This window comes from Podarcis filfolensis (assembly GCF_964270895.1).
Source record: "Podarcis filfolensis genome assembly, chromosome: 14".
NCBI lineage: Eukaryota > Metazoa > Chordata > Lepidosauria > Squamata > Lacertidae > Podarcis > Podarcis filfolensis.
Window position 1 is genome coordinate 5833229 of NC_139616.1, and position 27669 is coordinate 5860897.

Genomic DNA, 27669 nt, shown 5'->3' on the forward strand with positions numbered 1-27669 from the left:
CCTCCCAAGATCTGAGGGACAGTGGACCAGCCCTTTGCTGAAAAAGTTTGCTGACTCCTGGCTTAAGGCTAGCTGGGGAGCGTATAGAGCAGCCCTAGGCAAACTCCAGCCCTCCAGATGTTTGGGACTACAATTCCCATCATCCCTAGAAAACAGGACCAGTGGTCAGGGATGATGGGAATTGTAGTCCCAAACATCTGGAGGGCCGGAGTTTGCCTATGCCTGGTATAGAGGAGTTGACATTCAAACTGAAGACCTTGTTTGCATTTCTGTCTTTTAGTCACCGCTGTTGCTTACAACCAGGAAAATCCTGACAACTTACATGAGCAGTTTGTAAATATTTATACTGAAGGCAAATTATCTCCAATTTTTATGGTAAAGTAAATTTTAACCAATATACATTCCATTCCTGCTAGAGTAGAATAAACTCTTACTTCCAGGAATAACGCAACAACCCTTTCCTTGCGGGTTCTAAAGGCTTCCCTCTGAATCACGGCCGGCATGCAGATCCCGAGAACATCAGGAGAATCAGGAAACTGCTCCAAACTGCTGGGCAAAGCCCTGCAGGCCACCTCTAGCCAACCCAGGCATACAATGCGGGGTTTACTTAGAGGAGGGTGGTTGCAAGCATGTAGCATGCAGACAAACAAAGTCAACTTCCGCTGCGCCACTTTGTTTGTTTTCCTCTCTAAAATTTGCCAGAAGAGCCTTTGGACTTTCAATGCAACGCTATCCATCAAAAGCAAAAGACCGCCGACACACTGGGTCCACAGTTCAGTGCCCACAAGCTGTTGGTCAGCAAGAACCAGGCACCTCCCCCCCCCACCTGCACCAGCCTTAGCTCAGAAGATGCAAAATAAAGAATCAGACAGATGGGGGGGTGCCAGCAGCTTTCTGAGCTCCTGTCTAGCCAAAGAGCTCAATTATCTGTGCATCACTTCAAGGCCTGACAGAGGTGTGCTGTTTTCCACAAGCCTGGGGGGGGGTCTGGGAGGGACAGGTTCAGTTCAGCACAGGGTAGTTATTTGACCCTTCCCCCCCACCTCCCCTTTTCCTGTTTTGAACTCTTCCCCCCAACCCAGCTGTTATCAGCCACTGAGGGAATGAAGCAGGGCATATAGCTCAGGGGTAGGCAAACTAAGGCCCAGGGGCTGGTTGCGGCTCAATCGCCTTCTCAATCCAGCCCACGGACGGTCTGGGAATCAGCGTGTTTTTACATGAGTAGAATGTGCCCTTTTATTTAAAATGCATCTCTGGGTTATTTGTGGGGCATAGGAATTCGTTCATTTTTATTTTTATTTTCAAAATATAGTCCGGCCCACCACATGGTCCGATGGACGGTGGACTGGCCCACGGCTGAAAAAGGTTGCTGACCCCTGATATAGCTTGTTAATTGGGGAAATGGCAGAGTGAAAGGGTTCCCCTCCTCCAGCATCAGTCCTACCATTGGGTAGGGTGAGCCTGTGGCCCCAGACAGCAGGTACTGCTTGGAGGGTGGGAGAACCCCAACCCTTCTGGGCTCCCTAAGGCAGCCTGCTCACCTCAGATATTGTGGTGAATAAAAGCTTCACCTGCCTGTCTAGTAGGATTCTGCATGTGGGATGGGGTGAGCCCCATGTGCTCCTCCACTAGCCCTGGATCCCCCCCCCCCAGCTCAGGTGATCTCGTCTACTGGGGAAGGGCAACAGCTTCTTTCAAGTCAAAAGATCCTATAAACCAGCCTTTCTCAACCTGTGGGTCCCCAGATGTTGTTGAACTACAACTCCCATCACCCCTAGCTAGCAAGGCCAGAGCTCAGGGGTGATGGGAGTTGTAGTCCAACAACATCTGGGGACCCACAGGTTGAGACACCTATTTTTCATGGTGCAAAGTTTGAAAGAATTCCCATGAAAATCTATACATACCTATCACAGAGAAGAGTTTCAGCCTAGCTTTCCAAGCCAGAGGATCATTTTCTATCAGTGGGGATACTTTTTATCAGGGAGCACAGGGTTCCTTCTCTGAGGCTCAGATCCTAGATTGCTGGTATTAGTGGAGGCCCAAACCAACCCACTGGGCCAGGCAGCCTCCATCCCATCTCTGCTCTTCCTCATCCTGGGGCAAACTCTGCAATCTTCCAGTTAGCAAATATTAATGATCGTCTTTTGCATTTTTGTTGCATTTCTGGAGGGTTCAGAGCCCTTTGTCCCAGCAACATGTACACTTGTCTCTGAATGACTTCCAAACCTCATTTGAGCCAGTTCACACACTCCAGAGCGCTGGGGTTTTTGAGGAGGGTAGGGATCCTTTGCCAGCACCAATAAAGAGGCAGGAGCTCCCGGGGCTCTACAGGAGGGTGAATTTCCGTGCCTTTCAAACTTCTGTTCTCCAAGGGCACTTTTGGCTCCCAGCAGCTGTTGGGTAAACAACTCTTGCAGTACAGCAAAGGGGCCAGAGGGAGGGATCCAAAAGGAGGACTTCCTGGAGCAGGCAAGTCGCTGTGCCCTTGGAGCAGCTCCTCAAACAATTCACCTTCATGCATGACAACCCTCCAGCCAAGCTAACTTTTTTTGTGGGGGGAGCTTTCTATTCCATACTCTGGTAAGGAAGAGGTGGAATCAAAGAGGAAGAGAAGAATAGCATAGCATTGGGGAGGGGGTGTAAGCCCACCTCCCACCAAAGCAGCACCTGCTCCAAACCATCTGTACCTGATGCAGATAAGTAGGAGTCATGGTGACAACCGTCAGGCTGGAATACCCTTCCCCACAAAGGGGCTAGGAGAAGTGAACCAAAGAAACTGAGCTGGTCAAAAGCTGCCTTTCTGGAAAAGATGGGTATTTTCAAATAATCACAATGGATATTTATCGTCTTCGTTACCCACTGAGAGCAGCGCCCGCACCTCACGACAGCCCTCTGGGACAGGTCAGGCCACGAAGTGCTTGATTCCCATTTGTACAAGAACCACAATTTATTCTTCTTGCCATTAATGAGAGGGAAACAGAAGGAAAGAAGGGGAGGTGTTATAAAAGCATGGGCCCACCTTAATTATCATTTCTGAGGGCAGACACTGGAGGCTCCTCATTTGATTCACTGGTAAGCATCATATTCCAGACCACAGAAGAGGTCATCTAGCTACTTGAGGCACCCTCCACCCCTTCCAGGTGATAGATTAAATTTGCATTTAATGTGGAAATTTCAGATTCTTTAAATAGGAGACACGGGGATCTCCTGAGCAGGATTGGGATTACGGTGTGCAGAGAGATGGAGTGAAACTTTTCCCTATTTTTCTGCCAAATCTCTCTCTCTCTCTCTCTCTCTCTCTCTCTCTCTCTCTCACACACACACACACACACACACACACACCTAGCCCCAAGACAGAAGCCTCTACTGGAGCCCAAGCAAACTCTCCTTAGGTATTTTGGAAAGAGAAAGAGGCAATCGTTGGGCTACCCTCCAGACCCCAGCTGTAATCTAAGCCTATTGCAGAGTTTGGTTTTGTTCCAGGGTCCTTTCGGACTCTGGTCTCCTCCAAGGTTCCAGCAGGGCTGCAAGGGGCCCAGCTGGAAAACCAATGACTGACCCCTGAGTCACTGTAGTGCTTGACTACCTAGAGAAAAACCTGGAGATGGAAACATCTGTACTCTGACATCACTTCCATGTGGGAGAGACAATGGAGAAGCAGCCAAGAGTGGCTCACAGTGAAAGTTGGACAGAACAGGCTCTCCAGGGGAGGGGGCAAGGGTCACAGGTACAAAACAATGGCACAAGAAAAAGTTTCCCCAACTACAACTACCAGCTTTTTCTTTTTTCCTTTTGCAAGGGGTGAGCCAAAGTTTTCTTCTTGTTTCCCTTCTGAGTTACATTCACCCAGACCTCCCTCCCAGCCTGGCCCCCATTTCTCAGCACACAGGACATGCCAGAGTACAAGTGTGAATTAAAAACAAACTTTGCACTCATTATTTCTGGTGCCATCCTCCAGGAGCTCCCACTTGACCAGCCCTCCCCCAGAGTGTCTCAGGATCTTGGAGATCTTGATGGATCTTCTACAGTGCAGGTGTATACATCCAGTAGCTCACAAAAAGCCAACATTGCAATAATTAAATGAATTTAGAAGCCAAGGAGATGGTGCAGCTGTCTCTGCTTTTGCAGCAAACACCGGAGCTTGAAGGAATTATGCTTTAACACGCTAATGTGTAGTTAAGGTTTCAGCTACTTGTCAAAGTTTAACATTAATGTTAAATGTTAATGCTGGGTGAGCAAATCAACACACACACACCCCACCCACAACAAGCCACACATTTCTGCAATCAAGCATGTTGTGCCCAGTTTTTATAAACTTTCTGCACTAGCTCAGCCTGGTTCTATGGCCTTTTCAGCCCAACCCCTAAGGAAGGTGGAGAACAGTTCTTCTCATGCTATACTAAGATGGAAAGGAAGTGCCCTCCAATTCTCTGACAAGCAGCAACAGAGGGCTTGCCAAGGGAGCACCTCCCGACAGCCTAGGTAAAGGTAAAGGGACCCCTGACCGTTAGGTCCAGTTGCGGACAACTCTGGGATTGCGGCGCTCATCTCACTTTACTGGCCAAGAGAGCCAGAGTTTGTCCACAGACAGCTTCCAGGTCATGTGGCCAGCATGACTAAGTCGCTTCTGGTGAACCAGAGCAGCGTAAAAAAACGCCGTTTACTTTCCCGCCAGAGCAGTACCTATTTATCTACTTGTCGCAGGGATTCGAACCACCGACCTTCTGATCAGCAAGCCCAAGAGGCTCAGTGGTTTAGACCGTAGCGCCACCTGCGTGGTCTAAATCCACTACAAGCAGCAACAGAGGGCTTGCCAGGGGAGCAGCTCCTGACAGCCTAACCCACAGCAATTTAATTATTTGCAAGTCTCAGTTTTTGCTGCTCAAAGTCAACACACACACACACACACACACACAGAGAGAGAGAGAGAGAGAGAGACTTTTCTCCTTAATACTACAGCCTCAGACAAAAGATGGTCAGGATTTGCTCCCCAAAGCCCTATGCATGTTTTTACAGGAGTTCTGAAAGAGATGCTTCCCTTTCCATCTGCTACCCTAACATTGTGGTAATGACAGGTCAGTTCAAACCCTGCCAACATTTCCATCCTGAGACCCAAAAATGTCAGGCCCTTTCCAACATCAGGTGGCTTAACTTCGCCCTTTCTCACGTGTGAGTTTATTTCAAAGGTTGCTTATCAAACAAGCATACATTAAAGAAATCAAAACTCCACAAGAAACAACATAGCTATATCTGCTTCATAGCTGTCAACTTTTCCCTTTTCTTGCAAGGAATACTATTCGGAATAAGGGAATTTCCCTTAAAAAAAGGGAAACGTTGACAGCTATGACCTGCTTTTCCACAAGCAAATGTGGACAAAAGTTTCCACCTTACATTGTTCTATGATCAGGGAAGATGAGCCAAGGCCAGAGAAACCCGCTGCGCTCAAGACACACAACCCTGTGAAATTCTGTGGGTGGCTGATCTTGGGTGAGTTGCTGTTTTTCAGCCTATCCTACCTTACAGGGTTGTTGTGAAGATAAAATGGGTGCTGTGGGTGGGTGTGGGGAACCTGTAAGCTCCTTGGAGAAAAGCATAGTAATGTAGTAGAAGAAATAAAGTAAAATATACCAGAACCTGTTTTTCTGAAGCAGGAATGGGGAACTTTTATCCAGCTGGAAGGCTGCATTGCTTTATGGGGAACCTTCTGGCAGCTGCATATCAGGGCAATTTGGCAGGACCAGATAGCAATGGACAAAACTCTTTCTTTCCTGCAAGAGGCCACATTCCAGCCATGAAAAAGTGTGTTTTTGCCACACACACACACACACACACACTCTCTCTCTCTCTCTCTCTCTCTCTCTCTCTCTCCCCTCTGGGTCCAGGCAAGCAAGTGGTATTACCATAAATCAAGGACACATTCCAGCCAGGCAAAATGACTTAAGGAAGGTGCAAAGCAGTGCTAGAGACTGGTGTGAAATACCCCCTCCCCAGACCAGCTGCACAGCCTCCAGGTAAACCAGCAAATCCAGAAAGAACCAAGGACTTGTTTTACGTGTCGCAAAATAGCCTTAGAGATCACTGCACTCATCATCGCCTCACAGCTGAACAAGGAATGCTTCTGGTTACAATGGAAAGCAAACACAAACATGTCCTGAATCCTACCTAGCCTTACACATTCATTCATTGATTTGCATGCATAACACACATCTCAACCCAATATGAGTTATTCAGACAAAAGAGACATTAATGGTGGTGTCAAAATCTCATCAGGAAAATGAAGTTTCCTTCCTTTTTCCCGGCGTGCCCAACCCAAAACAGTCCCACGTCTACTGCCAGAGCCAGCACATCAGACAGGAGTCCTGTTCTTTCCACACGCAGCCCCAAGACATTTTAGTCTCCAGTCTCAACTTTTAACCAACCCCTTGCCGCCTCCAAGTTCTAGCCTAACAGCATGCAAACACCAGAAGATCCCTCTGTAGTTGATGCAAGACAAAAATAGGGCTGGGGATTCTGTCTCCCAAGTGCACAGACATCAACATGAGGAAACCATACAATTCACTCTGTTCTCAGACCCCTTGCTTCAAATAGGACCATTTGGCATATTCTCCAAAAAATTAAACTGACAATCAGCACAAAGAGCAATGGTTTAAAAGACAGTAGTAACATTATTTAAATTAAAAAGCGAACAACCCACAGAAGTACAGGCAACTTTAAAAGGGAAACAGGACACACACACAAAGGAAATGTCCTGGCCAATCTCCACTCAGGAGTCTGGACATATTACTGATTTTTTTATTTTTCAGATGTTTATGTCACTGTTTGGCTGAAGAGGATGGCACAGATGAGAATCAAGACTGAAGCTTACCACAAAGCCAGTAAGCCATTAACAACCTCAACAAAGCAACAATAAAAATACATAATCTTAAAGTCAGCAGCTGGAGACTAACACCAGCAAACTCTTTAGCAGCCCTCCAAAGCCTTAGGAAGAGAAGGGCAGTTATACTCTCTTTCAGTGGCTTCAGTGGCCACTCTCTTTCAGTGGCCCTGGAATTCCTCCCCAAGGAGACTTCTGGCAGAGTAGACATGTAAGGGGTTGTACAGTCAAAGACCCAAGAGATTGCCCAGATGGGAAGGCACCAACATCAAGGAGTCCTGCTCAATACTGTGCCAAACAGAACTGGGAAGAACATTCAGAGTTGCAGGGCCTCCTCAACACTCACGTTACCAGAAAGGATGCTCTCCGCATTACACACAGATCCTACAGATTGCATTCAATCCAAGATGTCTACAGCTCAAGAGTCAGCCTAAGGTATTTTTCTGTCTGAGATGCCATGCCTTGGTCCGTGCAGCACAGTCATGGCAGCAGCTCTCCAGGATTCCAGAAGGGCAACATCCCCAGCCCTACCTGGATTTAACCTGGGGCCTTCTGCACTGCTGAGCTATGACGGTCCTTTCCCAATACAGCTACTGCTCAGAATGAAATGAGTGAAGTTTCCCCAAAGCATGGGACAAAGCAGTCCCACAACAGACAAGGAAAAAGGACAGGGAGTTTTAAGCCTGCTGTCCTAGGCTGAAGTTGCAACAAGGGAAGAGGGTGGGCAGATGGTTCTAGCAGCCCATCATGAAAAGTCAGGAATAGAGTGGTGGAAAAACAGCAGTGAAAACTTAACAGTGTGGATGGTGAACATGCTGCTAACCTGAACCTGTTTGGTTCTTTATTCGCCTCCCTCCCTCTGCTGTCAAGTCAACAATGGGAACAGCGCTTAAGCAACACCCTTAACAGGAAGGTCGCTTCCAGACAACTTATTTGCACAAAGTTTGTGGGTATTTATTGAGCGTTTATTCTGATTTGTTTGAGAAGAAGTTCGACAATGTCGTGCCAAGAAAATGTTATCCCAAACTTTCTAGTGTATCATTATCCTTATTGTAAAAAGTCTGATTTGGGAGAGAATAGAGCTTGTTGTGCAATAACTCCAAATTTAATAGTGCATGTATTTGGCAATATTTGATTGAATCCCACCCCAAAATAGTGACTCTCTGAGAGCTCCCAAAGTTGTTTAAGACATTTAATTTTACCTTCCCTACCAGCTACAGATGTGTGGCCCATCATTAAACTGTCTACCTCTCTGCTTATCCCAGATGACATCAACAGACATTGTGCAAAAACTGAAGTACTCTGTGACACATCAACCACCCCAGAACCAGCGCACTGTTTGTATCATCCCTGGCTCTACAGGTGGCCAGAGGAGCAGAGATACTAGCAGGGAAAGAGCCTCTTTATAGAGGACAAACCTTTCAATGGTCTGAGGGGAGCGAGAGACTCCAAAAAGAATTTTTAAAAATAGAAAATAGGAATTGGACTATTGGGGGAAATATCATTGATTGTAGCAAACCAAGCGTCAGCTGATGCTGCTCCACATGTCTCCAAGCAGATCAGGGTTCAGCAACATTTTTGGACCAGTGGGCACATTTCAAATTTTGAGAACGTGCTGTGGGCGCCAGTCATAAAATGGCTGTCATTGGTGCATGGCATAACACAACATGGTTGCCATAGGGCAGCCTGGCATAACACAAAATCAGACAGTGGAGTCATGGGGGAGCTTTCCCCATAACTGTATTTTGTTACTAGAAAAGGTTTAACCAGCTGAATTTATGTTAAAGGCACAAAAACTCTTCCCCTCAGTGCCAACCCTAAACCAAAGCTTAGACTGCCCCATTAAACACAAGGAGACTTACTTCTCAGTAGAGAGGTGCAGTATACTATTTTACTGTACAGTGAATTCTTAATGAGTGCCTGGTCTTTCGCTCCTGCACAGCGGGAGTCGTGCCTAAGCCTCTTTGCAAAGTTTTCACATCCACCCACACTTATTGTGCAGTAGTAGCATTTGCAGAAAATAACTTCTAGGGACTATCTGATCTCAGATGAACCCACCGCAAGGAAAGAAGTATCCTGATTGCTAAGGACAAACTACAGAGGTTCCAAGGACTAGAAAATAAGATAGAAGCAGGAAAAAATAAAGGGAAGGGCTAACAATGAAAGATGATTATGTCCAGTGAATTCACTGAAGAGTGTGGAGGAGAGAAGCCCTTCTTGCACAGTACAGGATCCTAACCCACCCTAAGCATCTCTCCTCCTTTTCCTCCTCCAGTGTCACCGGCCTCCTGCTGCTCCTGGGTTCCAGAAGCCCATGAATCCATGGGCTGTAACGGACAAATTTCAGAGAAGCAGAACAGCCTAATGGGCGCAAGCGCATGATTCCCCACTCACTTTGCCCAATGCTGAGATGTCCAAACAGCATCCATTCATGTATAAAATGAAAAATCAATAGGACTTCCGGAGGCGGCGCGAAACCGTGATGGCGGACCTCTTCGAGTTCTGAAGAGGGGCACCGCAGAAAAGGGTTGTTCGCGACGGCGCAGCGGCAACCCATCAAGATAAACCACGGGCAGAGTGAGTCCGTGGCCGTGGGACCCGGCGGGCACCTGGAGCGACCCCGAAATCACAAAAGGAACCCCGTAAGGGGCTCCGGAGTGAAGGAGGGGGAGCGGTGCTGTGGGTTCATCGCTCTTTCTGCGGAGGCGAAGCCGCGCGGCTGTCACGGATGAGCGCTGACCTTTCTTCCAAGAAACATCGGGCTGAAACATCAAACCCGTGAGTAAGGACCCAAGATCCTACAAATTAATTTGGAAAATTTGGCTAAAAACGGGAGATGAGAAAGAGGAAGTCCGTCTTCCGGCACTGCTTTCAAGATCAAAGCAGACGGTCTAAAGAGCGGAAAGCGCTGTGAACAGGGAAGCTTTAAAGCTTTAAACTGGGACTTTCGTGCACATTTGAATTTTCCTTTTAAAGAATAAATACAGCATAAATTTGACCTGGAGCGGTCCCCCAAGGGGCAAGGGAAGATTCTAACCCCAAATTCCCGGGTGGCCGGGTAAAGTTGTTTAAACTGCGGAACTGTTGCAAACTTCCAGATACTTTTGTAACTGGAGAGTGTAATTTTGAGCTTACTTAGCTGAAGTGGATACAATTGCAGGCACCTTGCTGGAACTTTGTTACATGTTTAAAAGTGCTCTGCAGGACTTTTTTCTTAGTGTGCTGGAACTAATTTGCCTTTAAAATTGTTTTTAAAGTTGGAACAAAGGGACTTTAATGGCGGAAAAGTTATCTTCTTCTTACTAAAACTTTGGTGGCACTCCCCCTAGAGGACATTGGGAATATAGAGGCCTGGGAAAAGTTTTTCTGTTTATCTTCTCTCAATAGACTGTTTTTAATTTTGGGCTTGCCTTTCCCATGGGACTACAACATTTGACCTTGAACATTGACTGATGAGTGGCACAGGAAAGACAAGAGCAGCCAAAGCTAAAGAAGCTAAGGAGAAAGAGAAAGCAAAAAAGCAAGCACAGCTTTTGCAAACAACTTTAACTCAGGGACGTAGATTATCAGTTCCAGCTGTGCTTGCGACACAAAAAGTAGAAACCGAAAAGCCTGAAAGATCTGAAGAGGAAGATATGGCAGCAGGAGGAGCTGAGGGAATACTGAAACAAGTTTTGGAACAATTGTCAGCAATAAATCAAAAAATTGATAACCAATCAATAAAAATTGATCTAGCAACATCCTCGATCCAGAAATTGACAGATCAGGTTTCCCAACATAACCTAGCAATTGAAAAATTGCAAGGAGCAACAGAAGAGAATCGTAAACTGGCAGGGGAAGCCGCTCAAATTGCAACATCAGCTAAAAAAGAAGTCGAGGAAGTTAAAGCGGAAGTCAAGCCTCTCCATAAACAGATAGGGGACCAACAAACCTATCTCTCGTTGGTGGAATTGAAAAATCGCGAGACCAACCTCAGGCTAAGGGCAGTCCCAGAAATTGAACAAGAAGATCTGATTGGACTTTTGACAACAGAGTTTACAAAGTTCTGGGACTTAAAAGAAGAAAGTGATTTCAAAATTGTATCGGCTTTTCGGTTGGGAAGATTAGTAAGAAAAGACAGGTCCAGAGACTGCTTAATAGCTTTGAGATCAAGGGAAGAGAGAGACAAAATACTAGGCCTACATTTCAAAAACTCAATTGTGATACAAGAGAAAAGGGTGGAAATTTACCGAGATATTCCTAAACAGTTATTGGACTTGAGAGCCACCTATTCAGAATTGGCTAAGTTGCTGAGACTCAACACAATTCCTTATAGGTGGGAGTTCCCACAAGGGCTATCATTTACTTACAAACAGAAGAAGGTTAAAATAAGATCACCAGAGGACCTACAAAAGTTCCTGCACGACCACGGAGAAGATCTCCAAAAAGAAGCAGCAGCTAATTGGCCTATACTCAACCCAGGTGGAGCAACACCTGCACCTTCGGAACCAGAGGAGAAAGAAGACACACCGCTCTAGGTGTGGCAGAATAGTTCAGGATGTCTCTGCGGCTACTCAGTTGGAATATAAATGGCGGAAATTCCCCGGAGAAAAGAAGGAGGTTATTTCACATATTGAAGAAAGAACAATTGGACATTATTTGCTTACAAGAAACCCATGTGACCAGGCTCCACAGGAAGGTTTTGGTTAATAAAAGACTAGGCCAAGAATTTATTTCGTCTGACAAAGTAAAGAAAAGAGGAGTGGTGATTTATGCCAAGGAGAGCCTGACACCAAAATTTTTATTTAAGGATGAACAAGGAAGAATTTTGGCAATTGAAATTCAAACCCAAGGAGAAAAAATATTGATATTAGGAATTTATGCCCCAAATGACGGGAAATTAGAATTTTTCAAGAAGCTGCATGAGACGCTGCTGGACTATCTGGATTATGCTAACATCATAATGATGGGAGATATGAATGGAGTGGTGTCTACACATATGGATAAGTCTTACAACCAGAACTTAACATCAGACGGCAGACTGCCTAAAACTTTTTTCGAATTGACTGACAATCTGGATTTGATCGACATATGGAGGACAAAGAACCCCCTAGGTAAAGAAGGAACTTTTTTCTCTGAGGCCCACCTGTCCTGGTCAAGGATCGACCAAATCTGGACTTCCAGGGGGCTGGCACCTAAGACTAAAAAGGTGGAAATCTGCCCAAAAACATGCTCCGACCACAACGCCTTGAAAATAGAACTTAGATTAACTCAACCCGGTTCCTTCAGATGGAGAATGAATGACACACTACTAAGAGATCAAGAGATTGTGAAAAAGGCCCAAAAAACATTAAAGGATTATTTTGAGATAAATCTGAATACTACAGTTGAAAAAAGAACGATTTGGGATGCAAGCAAAGCTGTTATGAGAGGGTTTCTGATACAACAGAATATAATTAAGAAAAAACTCTGGAAAGGAAAGAAGGACAAAATACTGGAGAAAATACACCAAGGAGAGAAAAAACTGAGAACCAAACCAAAGTCCAAGGAGGTGCTGAGAGAAATTAAATTCCACCAAGCAGAATACTCAAAATTGATCAATCAGGAGATTGAATGGAAAATAAAACAGATGAAGCAAAGATCCTTTGAATCAGCAAATAAATGTGGAAAGCTGCTAGCTTGGCAGCTGAAAAAAAGACAAAAGCTAAATACGATAACAAATCTAGAGATTGATGGAAGGATAGTACAGAAACCAGAAGAAATTAGGAAGTGTTTCCACAGATACTTCAAAGAACTGTATGCACAGGGGCCCCAGAAAGAATCAGAGATAGATCAATTTTTAAAGATAAATGGACTATCAAAAATAACTCAAGATAAAAGATCAATCTTGAACTCTACAATAACCTCACAGGAAATTGAAGGTGCCATTCAGAACATGCAACTAGGCAAATCTCCAGGCCCGGATGGGCTTACCTCCAAATATTATAAGGTTCTGAAGGACTATTTGATACAACCTTTGTTGGAGGTATGCAACCAGATCATGGATGGGAAGAGGGCACCAGAAACGTGGAAAGAAGCCTTCATCACATTGATACCTAAGTCAGAATCTGAAAAGACTCAGCTTAAAAACTACCGTCCTATCTCACTCCTAAATGTGGATTACAAAATATTTGCAGACATTTTGGCAAATAGACTTAAAAAAGTTTTAAATGAAGTAATTCATAAAGACCAAGCAGGCTTTCTCCCTGGTAGACATTTATATGAGAACACTAGAAACATCATTGACATTTTAGAACTTTTGCAGACTAACAGGAACACAAGGGCGGTGTTAATTTTTATTGATGCGGAGAAAGCTTTTGACAACATATCTTGGATGTTTATGAAGAAGAACTTGGAAGGGATGGGAGTAGGACGGGGGTTTGAGAATGGATTACATGCAATCTATTCAGAACAAAAAGCTAAACTAATAGTGAACAATGTGGTGACGGAGGAATTTAAAATTGAAAAAGGGACACGACAAGGGTGCCCTCTATCCCCTCTGTTATTTATTTCAGTCCTGGAGGTGCTACTGAATATGATCAGAGAGGACCGGTTGGTACAAGGGATAGAGGTCGGAGTGAAACAATATAAACTGAAAGCTTTTGCAGATGACCTAGTTTTGACACTGCAGGAGCCAGAATCCAGTACAAAAAAAGTTCTTGAACTTATATCTGAATTTGGTCGGGTGGCGGGATTTAGGTTGAATAAACAAAAAACTAAGGTTCTGACCAAAAATTTAACAATTACAGAAATAGAGGGGTTTCAGAGAGAAACAGAGCTGAATGTGGTTAAAAAAGTGAAATACCTTGGGATCTATTTGTCCTCCAAAAATTTGAATTTATTTAAGGATAATTATGAGAAATGTTGGTTGGAAGTTAAAAAGGATTTAGAAATTTGGTCAAGATTGAAACTTTCCTTGTTGGGAAGAATCGCAGCTATAAAAATGAATGTGTTGCCGAAAATGTTATTTTTGTTTCAAACCTTACAGATCGTGGACAGAGTGGATTGCTTTGGAAAATGGCAGAAGGATATATCTAGATTTATCTGGCAGGGCAAAAAGCCCCGAATAAAGTTCAAAATATTAACAGATTCAAAAGAAAGAGGGGGGTTTGCCCTGCCGGACCTGAGGTTGTACTATGAAGCTGCAGCCTTCTGCTGGTTGAAAGATTGGTTCTTGTTGGAAAACACTGATGTCCTAGATCTGGAAGGTTTTAATAATGCTTTTGGTTGGCACGCATACTTATGGTACGACAAGGTTAAAGCACATAAATTGTTTAAAAGCCACATTGTCAGAAAAGCAATTTTTGCAGTCTGGATGAAATATAAAGACTTATTAGAGAGTAAAACTCCGAGGTGGTTATCACCAGTGGAGGCCAAGGCCCGAAAAAGACCCAATATGGAGGCCTACTGGCCGAAATATTGGGAACTAACTGAAAAAATTGGAGACAATTGGAAGTTGCAGAGCCAGGATAAACTAAAAAATAAGGTGCGAGATTGGCTACATTATGCTCAAATTCAAGAGGTTTTCAAAATGGATAAAAAAGTTGGTTTCCAGGTGGAAAAGTCGAAACTAGAGACAGAATTGTTAGAACCAAAGACAAAGCTGTTATCTAGAATGTATAACTTGCTGCTTATGTGGAATTTACAGGATGAGACAGTTAAATCTGCTATGATTAAATGGGCACAGGATGTTGGACACAACATTATGTTTGAAGACTGGGAAAGGTTATGGAACACCGGAATGAAATTCACGGCAAGTACTGCCTTGAAGGAAAACATTATGAAAATGATATACCGGTGGTACATGACCCCAGTCAAGTTAGCTAAGATACATCACCTGTCTGACAATAAATGTTGGAAGTGTAAGGAAGCAGAGGGGACTTTCTTTCACCTCTGGTGGACATGCCCAAAGGTTAAGGCTTTCTGGGAAATGATTTATAATGAGTTGAAAAAGGTATTTAGGTATACCTTTCCCAAGAAACCAGAGGCCTTCCTGTTGGGCATGGTGGACCAGAAAGTGTTAAAGAAGGACAGAGCTTTGTTTATGTATGCTAGTACAGCAGCAAGAATACTCATTGCAAAGAACTGGAAGACACAAGATTTACCCACGCTGGAGGAATGGCAGACGCAGTTGATGGACTACATGGAGATAGCTGAACTGACCGGCAGAATCCGAGATTTGGATGTAGAAACAATTGAGGCGGACTGGAAAAAGTTTAAAGACTACCTGCAAAAGTATTATAAACTGTATGAATCTTAAGATTGTGCATGATTTGGAAAGGATACGCTTTAGCAATCATGATTAAGTAAATAGTAAATCAAGTGATAAAAGAGAAAAGGAGATAATATGAATTGAACATGTTACGTTTATTTTAAAGGTATAAAAATTGTGATATAATATATTGAATTTAGATACATAACATGTAAAAGTTACAATAAGGTAGGACATAAGGTAATAAATTGCTGACAAGGTTAATATAAAGAACGCAGAATCGGAAGGGGTGGGGAAGTCCAAGTTGGGATTTATTTTTGTTTTGATTTTTATTGGTTTGTTATAAAAAAAAAAAAAAAAAAAAAATGGTTTCTTGTAAACTCCTCATTTGCTTGCAATGTACAAAATTTGGAAAGAAACGCAATAAAAAATACTATTAAAAAAAAAAAAAAAAAAGAAAAATCAATAAAAACTGTTTGTTTTTAACAGCATCCATTCTTTGGGAGGCACTTGAGGACCTCTGAAGGGAAACAGCGTTGCCACAAGGCCTGATCCTTGTGGATTTTGGGAGACAGCCTGACCCTCAGGGCACAGTAGGAATGTAAGAAGAGCCTGCTGGATCAGGCCATCTAGTGCAGCGTCCTGCTCTCACAGTGGCCAACCAGATGCTTGTGGGAAGCGCCCAAACAGGCCACGAGGGCAACAGCAACTCTTCCCACTTGTGGATCCTGGTAACTGGCATTACTAAGAGAGGCACAACAAAGCCGCCTGGGCCAGCTGCTGCTGATAGCCTTGCCCTCAACAAATCTGCCTAAACCCCTTTGAAAGTCATCCAAGCTGGGGCCCATCACTGCCTCACGTGGGAGCAGGGACCATGGCTCAACTATGCACCAATCCACTCCAGCCTTCCCCAACTTGGGGGAGGGGAAGCGACCAGATGTTGCTGGACTCCTTTGGCTGTGCTAGATGGGGCAGGTGAGAGTTGGAGTCCGGCAACATCTGGAGGCTGACCTACCCTAATTTAGTTAGCTGCCATGCCTCGTAATTTTAAACATGTAGTAATTCTGCCCTTCCTGCTGGTAGGCAGTGAAATCCTAAAGCGGCGTTTATTCTGACAAGGCAAGAGAGGAGGGGGAGAGGCCAGCTGGGGAATGATCCTGCAAGAAAGCGAGTGGTATCTAGATGCTGGGAAGCTTTAGTCTGGGGGCAGGGCAGGCCTAGGCCAAGATAGATGTTGGTACCGCAGGTGGCAAATCCAAGCGGGACTCAAAGAGGAGATGGAAACCCCGAGGGCAGACTCCCCTTTAAACGAATGGGAACTGTGGAAGACAGCAGAGCCTCCCGGTGGATCGGTCCCTCTGCTCCGCCCTGGCTATGCGGGATTCCCGCGCCCTCACCTGGACAGGGCAGCTCCCCTCCAGGGGTCCAGAGACCCTCCTCCTCCTCCCGGGAAGCTGCAGCTGCAAACTTCGGGGCCGCGCAGGGCTCTTCCGACGGCGCCGAGCCCTTCGCGGAGGCTGCGTCGCCCGTCCTTCAGAAAGCGGTGAGTGAAGGACCAGCCGGCCCCGGAGCACGTGCAGAGCGCCGATTCCCCCTGCGCGATCCCGGCCGGCCGTCCAGTCGGCGACAGCGCCGGCGCCGCGCTCCTTCCTCCCGGCGAGCGCCCCGTCGAGGGAGGCTGGTCCTCCGAGCCAGGCACGGCCGAGCGCGACTGCCCGCCTCCTCCCGGCCATGGGGGGAGGGACCCGAGACGGGGAGCCACCCCGGGCGGGGGCGGAGTCGCGCAGGGAAAGGCCGCCCGCGCTCTCCGCCGCCCTCTGCACATGCTCGCGGGCGCCGCGGCCTCGCTCCTCCGACGAGGGAAGCCCCGCGCAGCTGAGAAAGAGGCTCCGCGAGCATGGGCAGAGCGCCCGCCCGCCGGGACTGCGCGAGGGAGCCAACAGGCAGCCGGGCTCCCCGCTTCCTTCTGGAGGGGAGATGGCGCTCGCCCAACCCAAGGCAAAGTGGAGGAAGAAAGTCTCTTCCCGGGTCACTTCCCAGCTTCGTCCCCTTCCCAATAGTCGATTTTTGAAACCTATGTCTAGGGCGGGTATGGCAGCGAAGAGCTTGGCGGCTCCTTCAAGGGGGCCCGAATCTGGAGACTGCAGGCGAAGCCTCCCCAATGCCCAAAGGGAGAGGCTGATTTTAGTACTATAAAAATCCAAGGCTCCCAGCCCACCCTCCGCTCTCCGTTTTGAATGGCCCGATGCCTGTAAGCCGCCCTTTGATGGACTTTGAAACCCTCAAAGGGGGCGAGGGAGCAATATTTCCAATCAATCAACAGCCCACCTGAAAAGGTAATCTGCCTCCCTCCCGCGATGGGAGAACTGGCAAAGGTTCCTTCTGCTTTAACTGAATTAGATTATAAAGGGGGGGTGTGTGTTGTCCCTCGCAGAAGGCGGCCTGCCTCCTCTCGCGAAAACGAAGCCGCGAGGTTCCAGATTGTCTGGATAGCCAACAGTGCGATCCTAGAATATATGTAAGTCGCCCAAGGTGTTCCCAGAATTGCAGAGGAGTGTCCTGGCTGGAGGGTGACAGACGCAAGTCCTGCGAGCCTCAGGAAACAAATCAAGAGTCAATAAGAACCAGGGAAGCAGGACAAGGAGTCTCCCTTAGGCGTAAAAAGAGGATTAGAATAAAAGCCTCTACGACAATGAAGACTATGAATGAGGTGGGGCGAAACCCAAGGAAACGCTGATGGGCGACCTTGCCTAAGAACCTGAGCCTGGCCCCATCAGGGCTGCATGACCCTCAGGCGTTCTGTGTGGGAGCTGTTTTGGAAGACACTAAAATGCATACATTAGATGCATGAGCATTGAGCTACAGCCCATGTCCAATTGGAGGATAAAGATATAAATACTGTAATCATAAATGAATGGATCTCCTTATGCTTCCTCTTGGGTCTCAGGGCAGTTCACTTTCTGGTCAGTCATGTCCCCTGTCAATTGGGGACCTGCCATTTTGGATTTTACACCTCTGTGTATCAAAATGCCAATTGCAGCAGGAACAATTTGCAGCAAGGAAATCATCACCACCACTCCACGAAATGCAACTTTCCTGATCTGGAGGGGTCTGTTGGGTGCTTGAGTCATATTTGCTGTCTGAAATAAAGCTTGTCTTCTGGTTCTTATAGCCTGCATTTTGCATATCAGTAAGACGGGCCAAAAATAAGTTATAGATGGTGTCAAATGAGAACAATAATCAAACAAATCTCAAGGTGGCATGAATGCAACCACTAACCTGGCAAGATCCAAGAGGAAATGAAATTGCTCCCTCTCAACGTTGTGGGGAGGGGGTATCCAATGACGGTCTCCTTCCCCATTCAGCCTCCTTCCCAAAATTTTAATTTCCTAAATTACTTGGATAAAATTGTGTGTAAGGTTTGCTTCTGCATCCCACAGTGAAGAGAGAACCCCAGGGTCCTAATTTATAAAATTCAGTTGTTGGCTGGAAGCAAGCTTACACAAAATGGGTACTCTGTGATCCCGCTGAGAACAAACCTTCAGTCCAGGAGTGTGGAAAATCCAAAACGGCAACACGCCCGCCCTGCATCAAGGTGGGACATGACCCACTGCGAAGGTTTCCTGCAGACGCCTCTCTGAAACGAAGGGGAGATGCAAAGGGGCAAGTTGGAGCTTGTAGGCGGAGGGCGCCCTTGTTGGCTGCATCTCTCTGCCTCCCCATGTGCCACCCTGACTGGTCATCGCAAGGTGGCAAGCACCAAATGGAGCTGCCAGGACGGCTTAGCCACCCTCCTGCCTTGACTGGCTGCCTGCCTCAGGTGGCAGAAATGGAGGAGTGGGGAGCTGTAGGCTTGGTGTAGTCCAGGGGTCAGCAAACTTTTTCAGCAGGGGGCCAGTCTACTGTCCCTCAGACCTTGTGGGAGGCCGGGCTATATATTTTTTTGGGGGGGGGGGATGAACAAATTCCTATGCCCCACAAATAACCCAGAGATGCATTTTAAATAAAAGGACACATTCTACTCATGTAAAAACACGCTGATTCACAGACCATCCGCGGGCCGGACTGAGGTGGCAATTGGGCCGGATCCAGCCCCCGGGCCTTAGTTTGCCTACCCATGGTGCAGTCTGTGCAAGTCTGCCACAGAAACACACAGAGACCAGGCAAGTCGACTGTGCAGTGGGATATATACAGCACGGAAGGATGTGGTTTTCACCCTAACATGTAATCATGTGAGATGGGGTTATTTTACATTTTAAATAAAAACTTCCGGGGTGGCGCCATCGGTAATGGCGGACTCCCTCTGAACCAGAGGGACCAGCTCTGCGCGAAACGGGTCTTTTCCACTACGGCGAAGCGGGGACCCTTTAAAAAATCACAGGCGGATGAAGCCTGTGACCATGGGACTCGGCGGGCACCTTTAGCGCCCCCCCAACCCGCAAAGGAACCCATAAACGGGCTCCGAAGCGAAGAGGGGGAAGTGGCGCGGTGCTGTGAGTCTACTGCTTTTTCCGTGGAGCGAAGCCGCATAGCCGTTGCCGGAGAGCGCTGCCTTTTTCCTGGGACAATTTGGCATCTAAAGAATCACCCGTGAGTACTTAAAACTCGAACAATTGGACTTTAAATAAGGATTGGCCAGTAGAGAGGAATTGGACTTAAAATTTACTTCAATTTGGTACTGAAACGGGAAGGTCTAAACAGGAAGTCAGTCTTCCGTTTCTTTGTAGTCAAAATAAAGCAAAGACAACGTAACTAGAGCATAGAAATTCACTTTTAAAGGATTGGCTTTCATCATTTAAAATCGTGGAACCCCCCTTCGGTAGCAGGAGAAGAAGGGGGACCTCCTTTTGGACTGTTTAAACTTGCAGAAGTGAGTTTAAAGTAAAGTAACTTTCCACCGTCCTGATCCTGGAGCGGAGTGTCAGGACTGATGTTTGAAGCTCATTGACCAGAGACAAATGTTTTTGACAGATAGCTAAAAGAAAAGTAACATAGTGACATGTTTCCTTTCGCATTTCAAAGGAACAAATATTGACTAAATATTTTAAAAAAGAAACTTTGTTGCTATTGTTCTTAAAAGAAAGAATAAACAAGTTGTCCCCCTAGAGGGAGACTGTGAAATTGTAACCAACTTCAGGAGCTTGCAGCTGTTACAGATTACAATCATGGGAAAGGACTTGTAACCTTGCAGGACAATGTTTTCAGAAGCTCTGTTGGGTGCTTTCTGTAAAATAAATGCCCTATTGGATCAGCTAAACCAGAAGACAGACTTGATGACTAATGTGACCAGAAATTTTGAACAGGCAGTAGGAAACTACATGGAGCCTACCCAGGAACTAACACAGCACAGATGAGAGAAGAGGATACTGCTGAATCCTGGGTGTCAGAAATGGAGGGAGCTGCGGCCCTACAGGGATCATGAGCCTCTGGATTTGATAAATGAATTTGGAAAAAACCAGATTTGGAAAGATAATGTTCGGTTTGGTTTGGAAATGGGGGGTTGGAATGACCCTCCCATGCCGGGATGTTTGGACTTTCTGAGTCTGGTAATGGGCCGTCAGATGTTTGGAGCTGTGGGGGCTTTTAATTTTGGAGGGAATCTGAAACAGGGGTTTAAATATCACATGGAGTTTAGTCTGGACTATGGAAATGGGGCTGATCTGTTGAAAAGGGTCAAAAATATTACTAAGCTGGAGTTCCTACGAGTGGAAGGAAAATATGAAGAAGAGCCGCGGAAGGGACATGGAAGAGACTTGAGGGCCTCGGATATAAGGACACCAGGTTAATGCGCTAGATAAATGGGACAAAAAGGACTGACAAAATCCGGAACCAGGAGGAAGGGACGCTGGATGAAGATTGGATTGTCTTACTTTTCTTTTTTTTATCATTAGGACTGTTTTAAAATAATTGATGAATGTTAGGAAAATGTTGAAATGGAACTACTTGGTTCTAGTAAAAATGTTTAAAGAATTAGGTTAATGATATGGTTATGAGAAGCTGGTAAAAATAAGATTTAAGTTTTAAGTTTTAAGGTTTGCTATAAGACAAGATGAAAATAGATTAAGATAATGTAAGGACAAAATATTATGAACTATGGAAAGGATTTGCTGTGATAATTATTAACCAGGATACAAGAAAGGGGAGGAGGAGGAGGTCAAAGAAAGAAGGTAATGAAAGTTAGAAATTTGAGAATGATGGATGTATTTTTTTTTCTATTTTTCTGTTTTGTCTGTTTTGTCTGTTTTTCCTTTTTTATAATTTTTTTAAAAAATCTTTAATAAATATTATATATATATAAAATACATTTTAAATAAAAAAAATAATCACGTACCACTCAGTGCTGGTACTGTGTACCCTACAGTACTTTCAGGAAAAAAGCTCTGCTACCACTGTTTGTCAAATTCCACAGCTGCTCACACACTGGAACAGGCAGCTAACAAAACCTTCAACAAAATGATACCAAACATTAAAACCAAGCTACTGAGCAGTGAAGCAGCAGTGTGATCAAAAACAACAACCCAGCAGGCTGGAGCTGGTTAAAGATCTTAATCAGCAATTTCCAAAGACTTTAAGAACACAAGGAAGAGGTGGAAGTTCCAGAGCATATGGACTGCCTGGAACAGACAAGGCCCTGAGCCCAGAGGAGGTCCGTCCAGCATCCACACACAATGAAATTTGGAGCAGAAATTTTCGAATGCCAAGCGAACTCATTCAGGAGGAGATTTTTGGTAAATACAAGCATCCTCCAAATGGAGCATTGGGTCAATGGTCATCTTAGGAAAGCTACCACTACTCACTTTCAGCACCACCGGGACCCCAACAGCAATCCTGGCATGTCTTACAGAGCTGACTACAATACAATTGTAGTGCTTGAAACATAAAAAGTCATATAAACAATAAGTAGTATGGTTAACACTCATTGCAGTCATCTTAAAAAATTAATTGGGTATCCCTTTCCACCTCAGTCTACCTAATGACCAAAGTTGGTATAATTGCATAGTGATGTTGTTTCCCAGGTGAGCAACTGAGGCTGAGACACACAGGTGTGTGTGGGGTGTGTGTGTGTGTGTGTGTGTGTGTGTGTGTGAGAGAGAGAGAGAGAGAGAGAGAGAGAGAGAGAGAGAGAGAGAGAAGTGGGGCCCTGCTGCCCCCTCCATGAGGTTCTCCATCTTCTCCCTTTCTAGGCTTATGAAGGCAAGTGGAGAGCGTGATTTGCCCTGCATGGGACAGCCCTGCTAAGACACATACGTCATTGGCCAAGCTGGGGCCACCCAGTGAAATGGAATTTGAGCCGCACCTTTTGGTCTGGTTCCTTGAGTCACGTTCAGCTGTAGAGTTAGGAAAGAAAATAAGCTATTATTATCCCCTGAGCCTGTAATTAACCTTGTAACGGAAATGGTTTAATTGCTTCCCAACTGGCGGAGTTTCTCATTCAGAAGACAGTCTTCCAGTTGGGCAAGATGTTCAAAGGGCTGAGGCAGACATCCTCCAAATCACACTTTCCAAACCCAACATGGTGCTCCAAAGACCACAAAGTTCTCTTGAATCTATGCTCAAGTTTCAAAAGCAGATTATCTCCATGCAATTTGGGGAAGAGAAAGAACTGCTGTTTCAGAATCGGAAGGGCACAGTGTGGCCCCCGTAGCAGGTGGAGTTCGTTGCCCAACCCCCTGGTCAAGGCCTTTGTGCAACACAGATTACCTTGTTCCAGTCTGCCCTTTCAAAAGTAGAGGAACTGCCTCTGATAGTTCCTCTTTCTCCCCATTCACTGTCTTCCTATTGAAACTGCCCCAGAAGCTTCCCAGAAGTTCATGGCTCTGCCCTTCCTGTGGAACAGCTATTACTATTGTAATCACCACATATATTTTTTTGTTTTGCTAAATGAGTGGATTACCTGAGTAATAATACAAAATGAATATTTCTTCCATTATCACATAGATAAATGCTCCTTTACTGGAAAGGTGGTGCCTGTTGCAAACACTGTTTACAGGAGTTTTTTGTGGGGGTTTTTGCAAATATGTGGCTTTCACAAGAGCTCTGAAGTATCTTTTGCTGTGTTCTGCCCCAATGGGTTCACAGGGCTGAGTCAAAAGAGGAATGGCAATAGAAAGCTGCAATTTAAATGTTTTGCAGCAGATGGCCAAATTGTTAGCCTGTTTCAGCCACCCTTTCAAAATAGGCATTGATTTCTTCTTAATAGCAGACTGTTATCTTGTCATATATAGCATGCACACTTATTTATATCGATTCTTTATCCTTATATTCTTATATTTATATCGATTCTTTATCCCTGACTTGACAGGCAGTAGTAACAGAAGAGTCTAGGCCATCCTTTGCCAACCTGGTGCCCTCCAGATATTTTGGCTATCAACTCCAACCAGCCCCAGTTAGCACAACAGTCCAGACTCCAAAGCTTCTGGGGTGCAGCAGGTTGGTGCAGGCTGTCCAAGGTAATAAGGACTGATGGTAAAAACCAAGAGTCTTGTGGCAGCTCAGACACCAACATGTTTACTGATGCTGCTAAGTCTCAGGCAAAATATGCACTGTATATCATTAGATCTTTGTGTGGTGATGCTCTTTTTCCTGGAGTAGGCTAACACAGCCATAACAGCCAGTTTCTAGGGGCCGAGGTCCCTTCACCCCCAATAAAATATTTGAGGGGACCACCTCCCAAGTTTATGCGTATTACTGTGCTGCTGTGTGCTGTGCCATGTGATCAGTTATGTGGGGTGGGGCTTACCTGGGCCCTCCAATATTTTATTCAAGTTGGCACCCCTGAACATAGCTGAGAGATGATAAAAAAGTGCTAAATGCTTTGCACACTGAAATGTGCACCTTGAAATGTGCAGACAACACTTTGCTGAATTCCTGATATCTCTGGGATTTTCAACACAACTACAGTTAGTTGAGAAAGAACTTCCCAACTGACCTGTTTCTCTTGAAGAGAAAATGTGCCTCTTTCAAAAAGCTTCTATACTGATCAGTCAGTAAGAGCATGAGATTCTTAATCTCAGAGTGGCGAGTTTGAGCCCCACATTGGGCAAAAATATTACTGCATAGCAGGGGGGTGGACTAGAATAATGACCCTTGTGGTCCCTTCCAACTCTACAATTCTATGGTTCTATGACAGGGGTAGGCAACCTAAGGCCCGGGGGCTGGATCCAACCCAATCACCACCTAAATCCGGCCCGCGGACGGTCCGGGAATCAGCGTGTTTTTACATGAGTAGAATGTGTGCTTTTATTTAAAATGCATCTCTGGGTTTTTTCTGGGGCATAGGAATTCGTTCATTTCCCCCCACAAAATATAGTCCAGCCCACCACATGGTCTGGGGGACGGTGGACCGGCCCACGGCTGAAAAAGGTTGCTGACCCCTGTTCTATGATGACCTCATGGCAATTAGCATGGCCAGACCTCAAACTTTGTCAGTTTTAGGGGTTGTACAGCAGTGAAGTGATGCAACACTGCCATCTGGTGGGAAAGTCCATTTTTAATCCCTTTCCCAAATTCAATGCATTAATCAGCGCCAACATAAGGCCAGGGAAAATTACATACGTAATGCAATGGCAGCTGGTGCCCACGAGACCCAGTGGGGTTGCTAGGAGGTCACGGGCATGTGGCCAAGTTTGGTTTCCTCCTCCTCCTCCTTTGGAAAGCTACTGTGGGCATTTAACAAATACAATTTTGCAAATAGCTAGCACCCAGCAAAATTTAAAAGTGTCTTACTTTGGTTCAGAAGGGCCCCCTGCTATCAGAGTTGTTTCTGTGCTGGGATAAAAATTGTGTGCCCCCCCCCCACTTCTGTTTTCTCCCTACCCTCTTCCAATGGACAGTTGCCATTTGGGGTTCCCTGCTGCCACCATTTCCAGTGTGAACGCAAGCCAAATAATCTGTACTTTATTCAGAAGTAAGCCCCACTGAATTCCATGGGGATTGCTCCCTGATAGATATGTACAGGATTGCAGCCTGAATTGGTTAGTGTTAAAAGTGGCACATAGGACTCTTAGAAGGGATCCTAAATATCCAGACATGTGGGAAAAGATTATTCCCTTTCCCCAACTTATTCCCTTTTCTGTCTTTTTACCAGGATGTGGAATAAGGTGGCGAGTTATTAAGTGGAGAAGGACCTGGGAGACCAGGGTTACAATCAGCCAAGAAGCTTATTGGTTGACCTTGGGCCACTCACGGTCTCTCAGACACAGGATAATAACAAGGGGAAAGGAGACCATGAATACTACCTTGAGCTCCTTGGAAGAGAGGTAATACTCGTGACCCAGTTTTGAATTGGGGAGGGAAGCCAGGTTTGAAATCATGAAAGAAGCCTAACCTAAAAATCAAAGAAAAAAGAATCTGAGACACAACCAAGGATATTCAGGCCTGCAAACAGCAGACTTTATGCAGGTGTCCCTGGCAAATCCAATGTATGGCCGTTTGCTAGGACAAGCTTGCTTGGGCAGGGTGTGTAGGCAGGATGCAACCCATGTTCCTGTGCTGCACACCCAGGCTGTGCGCACTGAATTCTCATCTGAACTATCATCTGCACCATGCTACTTTTGTAAAAGCATTTTAAGTTAGCTGGAGGGTTTTACGGTCTTTTTATCTTCACAATAACTGCCCAGAGACATATGGGAGGGTCTATCTTCTTTTTAAAAGACATCTGAAGGCCTCTGTTCAGGGAAGTTTTTAACATTTAATGCTGTATTGTTTTTAACACTTGAAGCCGCCCAGAGTGGCTGGGGAAACTCAGCCAGATATAAATTATATCTGCTTATAAATATAATATAAATATAATATAATATAAATAAATATAAGCCAGGTATAAATTATTATTATTATTATTATTATTATTATTATTTGCCATATCTATAATTTAGGATTAGGATAGTTTAAGTGTTACAGAGACCACATTGACAGAAATGTTTGCAGAGCTTCTCTGAATTCAAGTAGAAGTATAAAATGTGTTTTGAACATGAAAGAATGTGTGACACTGATTTTTTTGGGTTGGGGAGAATTTATTTTAAAAATGTGTAACATGTTATGTAAGAGGGCTGTGCGCCTGTTGCCTTAGTAGACCATCATCCACTGTGTAACCCCTGTTTAATACGGGGCAATTAAAAATAAAATAAAATCCCGTTTTCACTCGTGCTTATGAAGAAATTAAGATCCAAAAAAATTAGTTTCCATGTTGTCTGAATTTGCAGTTTTGTGTATGCAAAACCCTGAATTATTTAATGCCTGCAGTATGTGAAGTTTCTTGGCCTGGTAGATTAAGTCACCCCAGCAAGACGGAAGCCAGCCCATCTTTGACATCTCTTTCTTGCAACAGCAAAACAGCTGTTGGAAGAAAGCCTGCTGTCTGCGATTTCAGCATCGTTTCTTTCACTTCCAGTTTGGAGCATAATGTGGCAACCTGGGAGATGGAGGCTGTGTTGGAGCTATGCCCACATTAGTCTAATAATCCCATTTCTGGGGAATCCAGCCCATTGAGTTGAACTGGAATTAATTCCAATTGCTATGCACAGAGAGTCAACCCTGGCGGTTTCTATTAGTTTTTCGGTGGTTGCTCTTCAGAGAATAATATTTCAGCAGCCACTGGGGAGATTCTTTCTCACCAGGAGAGGCAGCAACAGGGCCAAGGTGTTGTTCTTCCTTCTTTAAAGAACCGCCTGCACTTCTACGTTGGAACTGGGTAAATCTTGGTTCCTAAAAATACCCTGGGAACTTTTCAAGAGCTGGCTTGTTTTCGCTTGCGTTTGTCTGCCAAACCCCAAATGTTATCTTGTGAGAAAACCAATGTTTCTGTCTAGCAAGTAAAAGGAGGGTTTAAAGACAGAATATTTTTAGCTGCAAGGCCACAGTGGAGCTGGATAAGAGCTTATTGTTTTCCACAGTGATGAAAATGCTACAGTTTGATGAAGCAGGTGTGAGAGAGCAGGTTTGGGCTCTTGTGAATTGCTCCTTTGTCTGGTGTGGAGCTCAAAGCCAGTTCCTTCAAAGTGTCTGCCACAGTCAGGCCAGAAGGGCTCGTGAACAAGGCAGCAGCCAGCCTTAAGGAAACACATTGCCTTTTCAGAGTGCATGCAGTTGATTCCTGGGACCAAGTCAGGAGCCCCCGGGGAACGCTGGGGCTGGGAGCCAATTTTGCACCCTTCGGCCTCATCCTGCCGCCACTCGCAGGTCTTGTCTGTTAGCTCCCCCTCACCTTCCTGTGGCCTCTTGCCAACTACGGCCAAAGTTACTAATCAGAAAAGTCTGTCATAGAATCATAAAATGGTAGAGCTGTCACCTGAAGCCTCATGGGGAGAGCAGGAACAAATATAAGCAAATGTTCTAAATCTCCCAGGTATTTAGAATGCACCATTTGAAACAAAGCGTTTTAATGAAGACTCTTCCTCACCACTCAAATCAACATGTTCTGGCAAACAGCAAACTTGAAAGCTTACCGGTACCTAAATTTTCTTTAGGCAGGCTTTTTATTAGCCTGGGTGCGTTTTTATGCACTCTGATGTTTTAGTTATCTGCCACACTATTTCGGGTTTTAAATTGTTTTATTTTGATTTCTTTT

The 27669-nt window shown here is 45.2% G+C and overlaps 1 protein-coding gene across 8 annotated transcripts in view; it reads right to left on the bottom strand.

Annotated features, from left to right (window-relative positions):
- Nucleotides 1-27669, bottom strand: part of CGNL1 (cingulin like 1) — a 104647-nt gene that overhangs the window by 70489 nt on the left and 6489 nt on the right. For 2 of the 8 annotated variants that reach the window (XM_083586260.1, XM_083586254.1), the window contains exon 1: nt 16502-17024. The exons of 1 other annotated variant lie outside the window; for it this stretch is intronic. The gene's annotated coding sequence lies outside the window, so the exon portion shown is untranslated. Of the gene's footprint in view, nt 1-434; nt 625-16501; nt 17025-18643; nt 18728-21435; nt 21548-27669 lie in introns of those variants that run through there. 5 more of the 8 variants (XM_083586255.1, XR_014541605.1, XM_083586256.1 and 2 more) reach the window with 5 other exon arrangements.